The sequence below is a fragment of the Tamandua tetradactyla genome, chromosome 21 (assembly GCF_023851605.1).
Source record: "Tamandua tetradactyla isolate mTamTet1 chromosome 21, mTamTet1.pri, whole genome shotgun sequence".
Lineage (NCBI taxonomy): Eukaryota > Metazoa > Chordata > Mammalia > Pilosa > Myrmecophagidae > Tamandua > Tamandua tetradactyla.
The window spans coordinates 37,967,215-37,981,040 of NC_135347.1; the positions used below are offsets into that span (position 1 = coordinate 37,967,215).

The following is a 13,826-nucleotide window of genomic DNA, read 5'->3' on the forward strand; positions in this document are numbered from 1 at the left end:
AACACTGCTGTAGATCCTGGAGGCAGCAGCGAACAAAACAGGCATAAATCCCTGCCCTCATGGAGCTTACATTCCAGGGTGTGTGTGTGTAAGTAATTTGGAGCCCTTAGCCTATAAAGCATTTAGAGTATAAATATTGGTGTTGGAATGATTATTGTCCATGAAAAGACTATGATTATCATCTGTGACCCTGATAATCCATTTTCATGGCTACGTTTCAGTAGCAGAGATGGGAAATAATATTTGATTTGTATGAGCAGAATACAAGTTCGGAATTGACTGAAACGATTCTAGCAAACCATGCAGTCCTAAGTGCTTGCTATTCAGAAGTTATATGATGAGCTGCATCAGAGGAACCTGTGGACTTATAAAAAGAAGTCAAAAGGCATTATGAAACTAAATTCATAGGTACCAAAAAAAGAAACTCCAACAGAAAAAAATGAAAGTAAAATCTTGATTATTCGTGGTGAACTGTAGACAGGGAATGTGTTGATAATCGAAGACAACAGAGAGTCCCCAGCTTCCTGGATCAGCAAACCGTTTCTCAGAGCTGGTAAGTACCAACACTGCTGGTAGAAATGCCACTTCCTTTTATTGCTCCCGTGGAGATGCTAATGAACAATAGACAAGGGGAAGCAGAGAACCCAGGTAATTGGTCTTTTGTGGATGTTTAGAGCTGAAAGAGACCACAGAGGATCCTCTGGCCCAATCACTTCATTGACTAGTTTAAGAAACTGAGGCTTGGAGATTCTGTATGTCCCACTGACACATGATGGGTGAGTATTAGAGCTGCAACAAAATCCCAAGCCTTTGACTTTTGCCCTGGATTTGGTTTATAGTGTTTGCTGAAGTTTACTTTAGCTTCCTACTTCAGGCCTCCCTCATTTCCTCCTATCTCTGCTAATCACCTGGAGCCTATGTACCAATAACTGAGTTAAACAGGAACAAGGATTTATTTTTCAATATTGTGATCGGTCATCAAAGGACTGGGAGAGAGGCCTTGACTTTCCTTTAGCCAGAGACTAGGAATTCCAGCCTCTGTACATTTGCTCAAGTGATGGACAACATCTAGAGTGGAGTGCTCTTGTGCGTTCTTTATTTTCACACCACTGCCATGAAGCCATCCCTGACTACTCTCGCTGAGCTACTGATTTGCTCCTTCCCTCACCCATTTTGTATTACAATTCCATATAGCAGCTTCCATTCTAAACTGCAAGCTCCTTTAGGGTAGAGAAGTACTAAAGTGAGTGAGGCAACATAGTATCAGTACGACAACCTGCACAGGATACAATAAATATCATATATTCTTTCCCAGTTTGTTAAGAAGTTTAAGCATGTCCTTTTCAGTACTTTGTAATTAGCCACCTATGTTAGGCCTTTAACTAAATTCCATTCGGTGGCAAATTATATGGTCATATTTTCAGAGTGTTAGTGGCCAGAGTAATAAAGTAATAGGAGATGAATACTTTTCAAAGAAATATTACTAATATTTGGCTGCCATTATAAAATGATTTAATTTATTCAATTCATAAATATTTGTTATCACTTTCCAGGTAAAAGGTAGCATATTAAACCCCATGTTAAATAAACAGCTGAACACACTTATGTAGTTTATTCTAATAGTGTATTGGAATATAATCTACTATTAAGGTGTCTGAACTGTATTTACAGCAATTCCTTTTCTATCCCTTCCCATAAGGAGATAGGAGTAGAACTGGGTGATGATGAGGTAAGTCATTATAGTTTTCATTCCCCTCTGTAACCGTGTTATGCTGGTGTCACCTGTAACATATGTAATCAGGATTAGGAGCTGTCTAGTTAATGTCTTTCTCTTTTCTTTCTCTGGCCTCTCTGGGCATCAGAACCTTTATTTCAGTCAAGTGGGTACACCTGCCTCAATATCTATCCAATACATTCTTTGAAAGGGTCTATCTTTGTGTATATAGTAATTTATAATTTTTGAGAAAGATGTTTGAGTCAATAGATTGCAAATAGAGTAAAAAAAAATGCTACCCTACATTATTTTTGCTAGCTATAGATTATTTTCTTATAATTAACATTCTATTTATGAACTAAATATTTAGTTATGTAACTTATGTCTGAATGTGCCTATGAAAAGTGATCTCTTTTTTTGTATAGGATTTTTGTTATGATGCTTGACAAGAAATCATTCAGGAAGTCTGCTTTTGTAATTCTTAGTTAATGTCATTTTTAAAAAAATTCAGTATTTTGTTGTCATTTGCACTAATTATAAATGTGAGTTATATTAAAACTGAAATATGAAAATCCAAAAAAAAAAAAATACAAAGAGATAGAGGGAAAAGAATATATAGATCTGGCAAAATAAAAAGGATAAGATGATGGAATCAAGAAACACCTTGTCAGTAATAACTTTGAATGGTAATGGACTAAACTTACCAATTAAAAGATACAGATTGGCAGAATGGATTAAGAAACACAATCTAGCTATATGCTGCTTACAAGAGACTCATCTTAGACACAATGATACAAATAAATTGAAAGTGAAAGAATGGAAAAAGAGTTTCCATGCAAGTTGTAACCAAAAGAAAGCAAAAGTTGCTATACTAATATCAGACAAAACAGACTTAAAAAAAAAGAAAGGATTATTTAACTTGGACATTTATAGAGAGTTGAAAGGCTTACTTGAATAAATAGACCCAACTCAAGTATATGAGTGTGTGTGTATGAGTGTACAATGTATGATCAATTTTTGAGGTTAACTTCCAATATTCCCCCACTAGGAATTTGTGAACTCTTTAATAAAATACAACTTAGAGAATTTTTTCTTTTCTTGTACAGTCTGAATTTATTTTCTTCTTTTTTTTTGCTCAGATATATTAATCAATTAGGTTTCACATAGACTACTAAAGAGGTAAACATGGAAAAAGCCATTTCAATAAAATATGGTAAATTCTACAGTTGAGGTGTACAAGAGGTACATTAGGGAAAGGGGCTGTAATTTGATCTGGGGAATTCAGAGACACTTCTTCCCAGAGCTTCCCAACTTTTGGTTTAATGTTGAGGATGAAAAGGAGTTTTTTTTTTACATGGTCTAGTGGAAGTAGGGCATCTTAACTGACAGTGTGGCATTATTTCAGATACTCATCCATTGAACAGTCACTTTTTGACCATAGTTTTCAACTTACGTGTTGTGGTAGGTGCTGGAGGCACAAAAATGAAGGCATAGTTCCAAATACCAAAGAGTTACTTGGGGAGAAAGTCACAGATATATAATTGTAAAATAAGGTTTTGAGTGAAGTGATAGAATTATGCACAGAACTTTATAGTAGTAAGCATGAAGGTTGGAAGAACAGTGCATGTACAGGAAATTAGAAATATCATTGAAACTTCAAGAATAGATGAAGGTAGATAGAAGTTAGCCTGTTTGGATGTGAATATACCAAATTATGAAGAATTCTACGTGAAAGCAGTAGTTTCCATCTTGTTTTTGATAGGAAATCATTGAGCAACTTTAAGCTGTTAAATTATGCTTATTTATTTGTTATGTCACTTACAACAATATGAAGGCAAGTGACACAAGTTACAAGATGATTGCGAAGATTCAGGTGAGAGCTAATACATGCCAGGACTGGAATTGCAGTGAGGACAGAGAAGACAAGAGCTTTGATTAACCTATATGATATGGGTATTAAAGAAGAGGATAAATATAGGATAAAATCTAGGTTTCTAAGTTTTACAATGAGTGGGGGATAGAGCATGTAGGCCAATTACAGTTGGAGGGGAAGATGATGTGTCACTATCCTTTGGCATATTCAGAGAGTAATACTATGGGCAATTTAGGTTGGGGAGACAGAGGAGAGATGGTAGTAGAAGGTGGCGTTGCTTGGGGAGAGTGCTCAGGGTGAAAGAAAAGAGGCCAAGGATAGAATTTTCAGAATCTTCAGTACTCAAAATGTGAGCAGGAGAAGGTGAGCATAAAGGATGCTGGGAAGAAATAATCATAGAGGAAGAAGGAGGAGAAATAGGAGAGAATTTCATATAATGGAAATCACAGAGGAAAGTATTCCAAGGAAGAACTGGTCAACAATATCAAACTCCAGAGAGATCAGGTAAGAGAAAGACTGGAAACTATCTGTTGGATTTGAGAGGTGGGTCATGGCTGGGTGTGGTGGTAGATGCCCCTTCCGGCGGAGGGGAAGGAACTAGGCCACACTGGGTTAAGGAATCAACAAAAGGTGCAAAGTTGAGATTTTTGAAAGTAGATTCTTTTGTACAGACACTTGTATGAACAGAAGAACATTAAATATATTAATGATATTCATGGGTTTATAATCTGAGGGGAAGGGAATTGGCGAACAAAGTAAGATAAAAGATGAAAGGAGGGTTTGGGATAACTGATTGAATAATATCTCGTGAGGAAGAGTTCAGAGAGAGGCGGAAATGAGGATGCTGATTCTTTTTTGTCTGTCCTGTTCTTGACCCACAGCTGAATGAGTGGGGCGAGTTCCTTGTAAAACCCGACTGTTAACTGGGTCTCCATAAGGTCCAGTCTCTGTGGTGTTACATTCAAAGTGACGCAGTTCAGCCATCAAAGGAAGTAAATTTTTTATTGATGTCTCTTGAAAAATACCTGCGGAATAGTTGTAACATTGAGCAAAATTTCTTAAATTTCTTTTTTGACATCTCTTCCTCCTTAATAGGTATGTTTCACTTACTACAAATTTTTCTCAGTATATCACACAACAAATAATCCTACAATCTCTTTAGGAACAATCTCTCCCTCTCCCCATGGTCCCACACTTTTGAAACCTGCATTAAAAATCTCTGCTGCTACTACTCTACCTTCTGAAAGTTGTTTGTTCTTTTTGAGAGTAACGACTTGAAGACAGAAGAGAGGGGAAGAGCACGTTGAAATAAAAGAAATTGAAGTTGAAGAACTAGCCCGGTAGTTCTCAGACTTCATCATGCATCAGAATCCCCTAGAGAGCTGATTGAAACAGGATTGTTGGGCTGACCCCCCAGAGTTTCTGATTCAATAGTTCTGGAGTGGGGCCCAAGAATTGCATTTCTAATAAGTTCCCAAGTGATGCTGATGTAGCTGGTCTGTGGACCACCCTTTGAGAAGCACTGCAGTAACTAGCAATAGTGGGTGAGCTAAGACTAGGAGCAAATAGAATGCTATTACTAAAACCAGGATAATTACTAAAACCAGGATAAGAGGAAGACTTTTATTAAAGGGAAAAACGCAAGTCTGGTTAGCAGACAGATGGAAGGCAAGGTCTACGCAATGCTGAGCTACTGAGCTACTACCAGGTTCTTTACCCCTGACACGGATCTGGTTGGTTTCTCACATTTGGAAGAAAGAATGCAAGTCGGGGTGGTGGCTGGGTGGTTCTAGGTGGTAGGATGGAGACATTCAAAGGTAGATAGCTAGGCAGGGTTCGACAAACTAATTTTATAAATATAAGGTCTTTTTTTTTCCAAAGGAGTTTCAAGAAATTTTGGTGAGTCATCCAAATTTAGTTCTGCAGGCAGAATGAAATAGGTTTTCTGACCCCCGGGCTGAGTGTTCGTTCAAACCAGAGAGTTCCTCAAAGTGTCTATTGGAAGGCGGCATCTATGTGGAGCTGTTTAATTATCAGTCTAATGACTCCGCTAGCTTTGAGACTTGATAAATCCCCCAAAGCATTTCTTAATCTTTATAATCATGCATAACTGTGGTGAAATTTGAGCCCTATATTTCCAGTTCAAGTTAAATAATCAAATTTCCATATTGTCGAATAGCTAAACACATTTTGTACTTAAGATAACCCTTAAGAACTTGTTAATGTACTTTTTACAGTGTTGTGTTCGGCAGAAAATGTTGACTTATGTCCAGTAAACAGATGCCAATGCAAGAAGGAATATTATATGAATGAATATTTATTTTTATGAATTTTGATAGACTGTTAACCCAGGAAAAAAGAAAAAACCGTGTTCCATTTCCCTTAAGATCTATCTTTTTAAAGCAAATAATATTTAGAATTCCTCATCATGTTGCTGCATCTATTGTGCAGTTGAGCAAGTTAGATGGTAAGGAAATAAATGCATTTGTGACAGGAGAAAAACAACTGACACATAATCACCTTAACTTTGGACAAACCTCTGAAATGGAAGCCAATATAGCAATGAAACCACAATGAAATTATAAATTTATGGAGGAAAAGCTGGGAGGTTAATTTTACCCTTTAAAACCTCAATGAAGCACAAAATTCAAGGGAAAAACTAATAATTATGACTAAGAATTGTAAGATTTGGAACATCAACTCAGCAAATGAAGACATTACCACATGGCAGGCGTTAGCCAATAAAAGGCATCCAATCACTCTAAAATGAGCTCATAACACAAAATGTGAGCACTGTGGTTTTCCAGTGGTGCATTTATAAAAAACTCCGTTTATTACTTTCTGTGACTGAGCTCATTCAAATCTGCATTTCCTGAGCACAGACAATGGCCTGGCACCTCATGTGAGGGGCGTAGAAAGACTAAAGAATCAGTCCAGTTCAGACCTGACCTTGAGGAGTTTATAGTTTAAGCTGGAATGTGTGACTGGAGGGAAGAAAGAGGGACAAGTAACTATAGGATGAGGAGAGATGCCAAAGACCAAAAGAAGTTGCTACGAAGAGACAAAGAAGGGCAAGCGAGGGATCAGCGAGGAGGGAGAATTTAGGATGTTTTGCTCTTCTCCTTCTTCCCATCCGTCAAGCGTGATTTGGGGCAGGGAAAGAAAAGCCAGGTTGCAACAGGCTGAAGCTCAATAGGAGATAAAAACGCCAAGACTGTGAATGCGGTCTATTTATTTGGAGCTATATCCATTACAAGCCAAATGGTGAGGGCTAGCACTCATGGATGAAACAGTTTCCAGAACAAACTACTTTACAGTTTGCCAGAGATCATTCAAAGTCTATGGTATCTTAACAGTGCTTGCTGCAGGATTATTTCCTCAACCCCAAACATCTGGGGCTGCTTTGTTGGTGAAGAATGGCACACATCTCCAGAACATAAGTTAGTAGTTATTCGCTTTGCATGTATTGTAATGTGCTCTTTCCTGATGAAACTTGGAAGTTTGAGTTTGAAAAATGATGTGTCTAAAAGAGTATGGACTAAGCAATTTTAGATATGGCAGAGCAATAAAAAACATACTTGCCATGGATTCATTGGAGGTGCAAGGACACAGATTAACCTTGGAAGGTGTATTATTGCATTTATTTTTTTCAAAAGAAAGGAAAGATTGGGTATTTAAATTCTTGCCCTCATTTGAGGGAGGAAAAATATAAATCTTCAGAGGTCTGAAAAAATATTAAAATGTTCACGGAATTAACCATCAGTGATAATATCAAATGTCACATTTCTATTTCATCACATACAGGGAAGAAACTGAAATATGTAACCAAATGGCGGCTGCTCAGGCTCTTCCCCTATGCATTATGGTGTGTAAGATTCCCTACCAAAATTGCTGGGTGTAAATATGTGTGTGCAATTTTGTTTGGGGTTGTTGGTGAGATAATTATCATTTGCAGTTGGATTTAAAGTAAAAATCAAGGAATAGAAGTGATTTTGGAATATAAAATGTAATAGTATTTATATCTCAATGGTGATAGTATTTTTCTCAATCCTCATTTTGCATTTTCCTTTGTTCTTTGAGTTTAAAAATGATTCATTTTGAGAGAGCGATCAATTGAATGTATCATTCCTAAATAGTAAAAATTAAGATCAGAGATGTTTCCATGGTATCTAGATTCTGAAAGAGCAGTTTTATATCTATGGCATTTTGTTCTTTCTCATCAGTTGTAAAAGAGACATGCATTGTTCCTGGGAAAAATAATTGAACTTATTTCTACCCTGATGAAAATGCAGAGCATCCAGCTATTTATTTTTGGTACATTTTCCATAAACAGGCACAGAGTGACCAGAGTGGAAATTGTGCTTGTGCTATAGCTGTGCACAGGAATTTTTCCCTATCATGCATGACTGGAGTACTACTCTCTAGCTGGTTTTGGAGATATCACTTTGCTTTTGAACCTGGTCCTATGAACTGAGCCCTTTCCTCTCTGTTTCCCTGTCTGATAGGTGGAAGACAAATGGACTGAGCCTTGCTTTATGAGAAAGTACTGAAAATGTTAACTTAGAAGAGAGTCACTCTCTTCTGGACTTGGAGTCAGGAAACAATAAGATTCTTTAATTTGTGTTAGACTGATTAGAATTGTGCATTCTTGGACAAGATATTTAACCTCTAAATAATTAATTCATTCCTTAATCCATTAACTCATTTGTCCATTCATCTACCTCTTACTGAAAAGGATTTATTGAGTTCAGTCTATTAGGCATATTCTATTGAGTGTTTCCATTGTGCATGTGTAGGTACAGAAGATATTGAGAGAAAGATCATAGGCACTTCCTTTGAGGAGATCACAGACCAGTTGGGCAGGTAAAAATATTCTGATAGGTATGGGAAGTATTATAGTAGAGACAGTCGTCTGTAAATGAGAAGGTAGGACAATATGATTTCTAATGTTCTTTTTTACTTCTACAACTCTATGGTTCTAAGTCTATAAAGATCTTAAAAGTTACTCACATTCCTTTGGTCTTTGGAATAAGCAAGAGTAAAGATGTAAAGATAAAGAATAAACCTGTTGCCTCCATTTGGCAGGTCCCTTGCTGGAGAGGAGAATGGATGAGAAATGGCCCGTGTGCGAGCATGGCGTCCTAGGACCATGGCACTCCTCCATCACCATAGGTGATTCATTAATCCTCCCACGCAGGATTGCAATTTGTTCGAAGGAAGAGGGATTTGGAAGTCAGTGAGTGGCAGAACCTGTGGTGCTAGATGGAGGAGAGGAAAAAAAGACACGACTTTGTAATTCTCATTCCCATATGTGGTTCGGAGAGGTAAGGGAAGTCTTCTAGAAAGAAAGCAACGAGACTCTGGGAATGTAGTTGGTGCTCCTTCCTAACCCCACAGAACATTTATAGAGTATAGACAACCCATGATTAACAGAAATATATGCCAAATAATTGGAGTCACAGTAACTAATGTTTCCTGTTCTCTGCCTTAGATACCGTTTAGGCCCTGCTAGAATAATTACCTTGTAATAGTAAAACTTCTCTTTAGGCAGTCATGATGGTTAGCCAACATTACTCTGAAATCCTTTTCACCCATGGTAAAACAGGTAGCAAGCCTTCAGTAGGTAGGCTTTAAGTGTAACAGAGATCATATGATTGACATGTGGCCTGTAACGGTCAGTGTTTAATTAGATCAACAGAATCCACATGAGGAATTTCAAACAGAGTGAATTTAATGCATTCAGTTGGTTGCAAAGGATTGGAAGGGCTGGGGCACTATTGGGTAAAGTTACCTAGAGAGTAGCACCCACATTAAGCCACTGCCACCTTTAGGCTTGGAGGTCCAAAGGACAAATGATGTTATTTCAAATCTATGGTCACTGTGCAGCTAAATCTGATGTTGTTGGAACTGAATTACCTGAGTAAAACCTGCTAAAATTGCTGCTAATTTTTTAGCACTATTGCTGCAGCTAAAATCGCCACTAGAACCTGGGAAAAATGCTTTTTTCTTTCCTTCAGTTTCCTGCTAGTGCTTCCCAATGGCAAAACCTAACAGGAAGTCAGCTGACAAGGGAGTCTGGAAAATATATCCTGCAGGTTTCCTACCCCTAAAGTGAAAAAAAAAGCAAGAGTAGAGAAAAGAGCAAATGTGGACCTGAGAGCCAATATATTCTCCAGCACAGTTCCAATGGTTTTCCTCTCCTTGACAATAGAGTTTATTTCCCTGAAGCTGCTCTACCACTATAGATCCTATGAAGGGGAGAGTGAATTAAACCAAGGGAAGGAGGATGATGTAGAAAGAGAGGGATACTGGTAGATCTGAGAAGTGGGAAGACAGAGCTGATATGAATGGTAAGAGTTCAGATGAGAGTGTCCTTGAATTCATACTTCATGGAGTTCAACCCTTTGGGTTGGGGTGAAGTGAGGACTAGCAGAAAACTCCAAATACAATTGTGGGGTTCACAGATTGGGAATTAGGTTAAGCTTGCTGCTTGCTTCCAGGTTCTAGCCTGAGAAAATTTCAAATTTCTTGATGAAACCCCATGTGCAACACCGATATGGTGCCACATGATTGGCAGATTAGAAATGATTGAGGGAAGCAACTAGACAAGTGGAGCTAAATAATACCCCTGGTTTCCCTTTGCCTAAGAAGGCACCTAGGAATGCCATAAGTCCTTGAGTCCCCTCCCCTATTACTAAGAGAATCAGTGGAATGGAAGTAGCTTGGGGTCAGGGCAAGGACATTACAGAATAAAGGGACCTTGCTACAGGAAGTTATAGTAAGGTTTGAGGACTTTGGATAGGTGCCAATATGACATATTCCTCCCCCACCCAGGCACCAAGGCGTATAAAACATCATACATTGGACATCAGGACAGGGTGGCAGCGGTTCAGTGACCTGATACAGTGGGGCCAGATACAGCCCAGTGGAAGCCAGCAAATAATATGCAGATGCTAGTACCCAGGCCAGAGACCCTTCCCCAATTTCCCTGCCACCATGAGGACATGATAGCATCTTGGGGAAGAGAGAGCGAGGTGATATCCATTGAAAGGGAAGAATCAGCCTTGATAGGTAATCTTAAGAAGTCTTTTCCAGCAATCGTTCCAAAGTTCAAACTGGAAGATGAGTGCTGCACAGCAAGATGAGGTGAGTTACCCCTTGGGGGAAATGCAGTCATTATTCTTTGGAATATCATGTTTCTGATATTATAAAAGATGTAATGGTCATAATCATTTACAACACATAATGACAAAATGTTCCCAGCTGAACCCTTTTTTAGAAAAAATGTTTAAAATTTCAAACTTTCCATGATATATAAAGTAGAATAGTCCCAGAAAATTGGTTACTTTTGTATCATTAGTATTTAGTATTTCATGTGATATAAAATAATTAAAGCTAATTTTTAGGAGAAAGGTTTTATTTTGTAAATATTCATTGTTGGTAATATGATGGGAAGGTCTATGTGGTATTTTTAAGAACCAACAGAAAATATGATCTTTTGTTCTGAGATGGTCCTAATCTAAAGTGATATATTTATTTGTAAAGATAGGGTTATTGAATGAACAAAAGGATAGTCTTTATTAAAGTTTATAAGCCAAAGGAGATGAGATTGTTTCCATTCATTCCCATCTTTCCATAATGCTTTTGTAATGGGAACAAATATTAAAATGATCCATTCTTGTCAAAATGGGATATATTCAGATTTGGACACCTTAATAAATAACAGAACCACTAGGCTACTCACTCATCTATGTATGGAACCCTGAACCCAGATGTGCCAAACCATCTTTAAGTAATCCAAGAGCTCATATGCTGTATCTTTCTATATATTTTTTATGTTTGTGGGAATTACAACATTAAATTACATCAATAACTACTTAAGTGAATAGGATAATAATGTAGAAGTAAAATTGTCTATGTTTGTGTTTAATCTCTTATAAGTAATCTGCAGACTAGGTATTTGGGTTCATAAATGCATGATGATCTCATAATGAGTTAGCTTATAGTCTTATGCATGAGCTTCTCAGACTGCTTGAGTATCATTTTCTACTGACTATCATATTATGGGGTCACCATACTACTAAACTCTAGGACACTTTAGCTGATAATTCCTGAAAAGTGCTTACTTTTGAAATAAAAAGCAAAGCAAAAAAAAAAAAATCAAGCTATAATGCTGACTGAAAAAAATATTTATATTTATATTAAACCCCTCAGCTAGATTCTCAGACACATCACTGCTTAAAATGCAGTCACCTGACAAAAACAGTTCTAATTATTACCCCCTTGGGCTAGCATTTTTCAGAGTGACTGGCTAAAATGCACTCCAGCTCATAATTTCTGACTCTGACAGTGGAAGACATAACCTAGTTTCCTCTAATGCAAAAGTCTCTAATCTAGAGGGCAAGACCCTGCTCCGTATAACACTGAAGGGAGAAAATGCAATTTGAGCACAAGGAAATTGCACACATAGTTTGATAGTTCTACCACTCGCAGAATTTTTTTCCTCCTCGGGTTTAAATGTCTTGTTTTATTTTATACTAAATTATGACCTGGCTGAAATTGCTATGTTTTCTTTGTCATATTCCAGAAACCTCTTACTGTAAAAGTGAAGGTTATACTATAGTTCCATACTTTCATTTATTCGGGGGGTGGGAATGTTCGCATTTTGACAGTTCAGCAGTGAAAACATTAAAAGTTCCTGTGCTTGCGACGGCAATATTTTTTCCATGTTGAATAATAGCTCTTTTGTCTTGGCAAATGGGGCATGTATACTGCACTTAAAAAAAAAAAAGGTAATTAAATCGTGTCGAGATGACTAAAGTGCAGATTTTTGACTCGGACTAATCAGTAACAATTTCATTGTTGAATCTCTGAACGCACAAACTTTATGATTGCTGGGAGAGGTGAATTAACCTCAAATTGTTCTGGTTCACTTCCCAGGCGGTGGCGGAGAAATACATTGCTCTGAAACTGATAAGCCAGCAGGCTAAAGAAGTTTCAAGGAAGTAAGTCAGAAGTCTTGGAAAGGATGCAGCTATCAGTGCACGTTCCTGGGGATTTTGATTAACAATTTTTATTTCTGTGAATTGGAGAGACTTCACCTCCCCCTTCCCCCCTCCCCCCGCCTCCCATCTCTTTCCGCTGACAGCTGCTGCTTAGCACCTTCCTTCCAGCTGGGAGGGCAGCCGGCTGGCTGCGTGTGCAGCTCATGCCAGGATGGCTCCTTAGCGAGCAACCGGGGCACCGGTTTCCTCCTGGAGACTGCACATGTCACCTTCACGTCTCATGCATCTTCCATCATTTATGTGAATATATCAAGAGCCCTAGTAGAAGCACGAGGCTATGAACGTGCGGTCTAACCGGCTGCTGAGAACAAAGACCGCCTTCAGCTACGAGCGATTTGCTACGAGGGTAAAGAATAACTTCTTTTTTCCTCCCAAATGATGTTAAATCCGAAAGCGTCAATGAATAGAATTCCTTACTCAGAAAATAAAAGGGAAAGAAGGCACAGGGAAATGGTCTTTTTAAAACTGAGTTTTGATAGACATTTATAAAATTACTGTATACGAAGACTTGACAATATTATAGGGTGAAACTGTTACATCGGGAGTAAGGTTTATCCTCAGTAATTCTTAAACACACCACTGCAGCTTGTCTCCTCCAAATTCCACAATTTCCAAGATATCGCAAGCTGATTAATCTCTTATTACTAAATAATGGGTTCCAGTTTGGACAAAGTTAGGGTCAATTATTTAATTAGGTGATGTGACTATAATCTAACAGTTAGGTACTTTCAAATATTCTGTGTGGCTCATGAACCTGCTTAAACCACTGGGTCAATTTGCAGGTTCTATAGTTCATTTCTAGAAAGCAGAGGCATCTGTTTTATTTTTTATCATTAGATTATTAACATGAAAATGATTTTAAAAAATGTGCTTGTTTCCTAATGCCCTATATCATCTATGTCCTTGAGAAGAAAATAAGAACAGTTAACAGTATTGGGAAACCTTTTGTGCTTAATCATAACACCCTGGGATGTCAGTGCAACAGCCCCAACAACCTCCACCCCTGGCCCATTTAGGAAACTGACTTCGTCTGGACCAAGGTAACACTGAAATGAGAAGCAAAGATGAGTCACACTTGATGTTAATTCACTGAATGCTACAGAATGACATCCTGGGAGAACGCAGTTGTCAGCATTTGCACACACTGGGCAGTTTCTTCTAGATATTAAGGTTA

General features: G+C 38.0%; 1 long non-coding RNA gene across 1 annotated transcript in view; it reads left to right on the forward strand.

The window, feature by feature from the left end:
* LOC143665582 (uncharacterized) overlaps positions 1–9,695 on the forward strand; it is a 74,087-nt gene extending 64,392 nt beyond the window's left edge. Inside the window, exons 6-7 of the long non-coding RNA XR_013167094.1 lie at positions 7,392–7,452; positions 8,673–9,695. This is a non-coding gene — a long non-coding RNA (uncharacterized LOC143665582). The remainder of the gene's footprint in view (positions 1–7,391; positions 7,453–8,672) is intronic.
* The last annotated feature ends 4,131 nt before the right edge of the window (positions 9,696–13,826 follow it).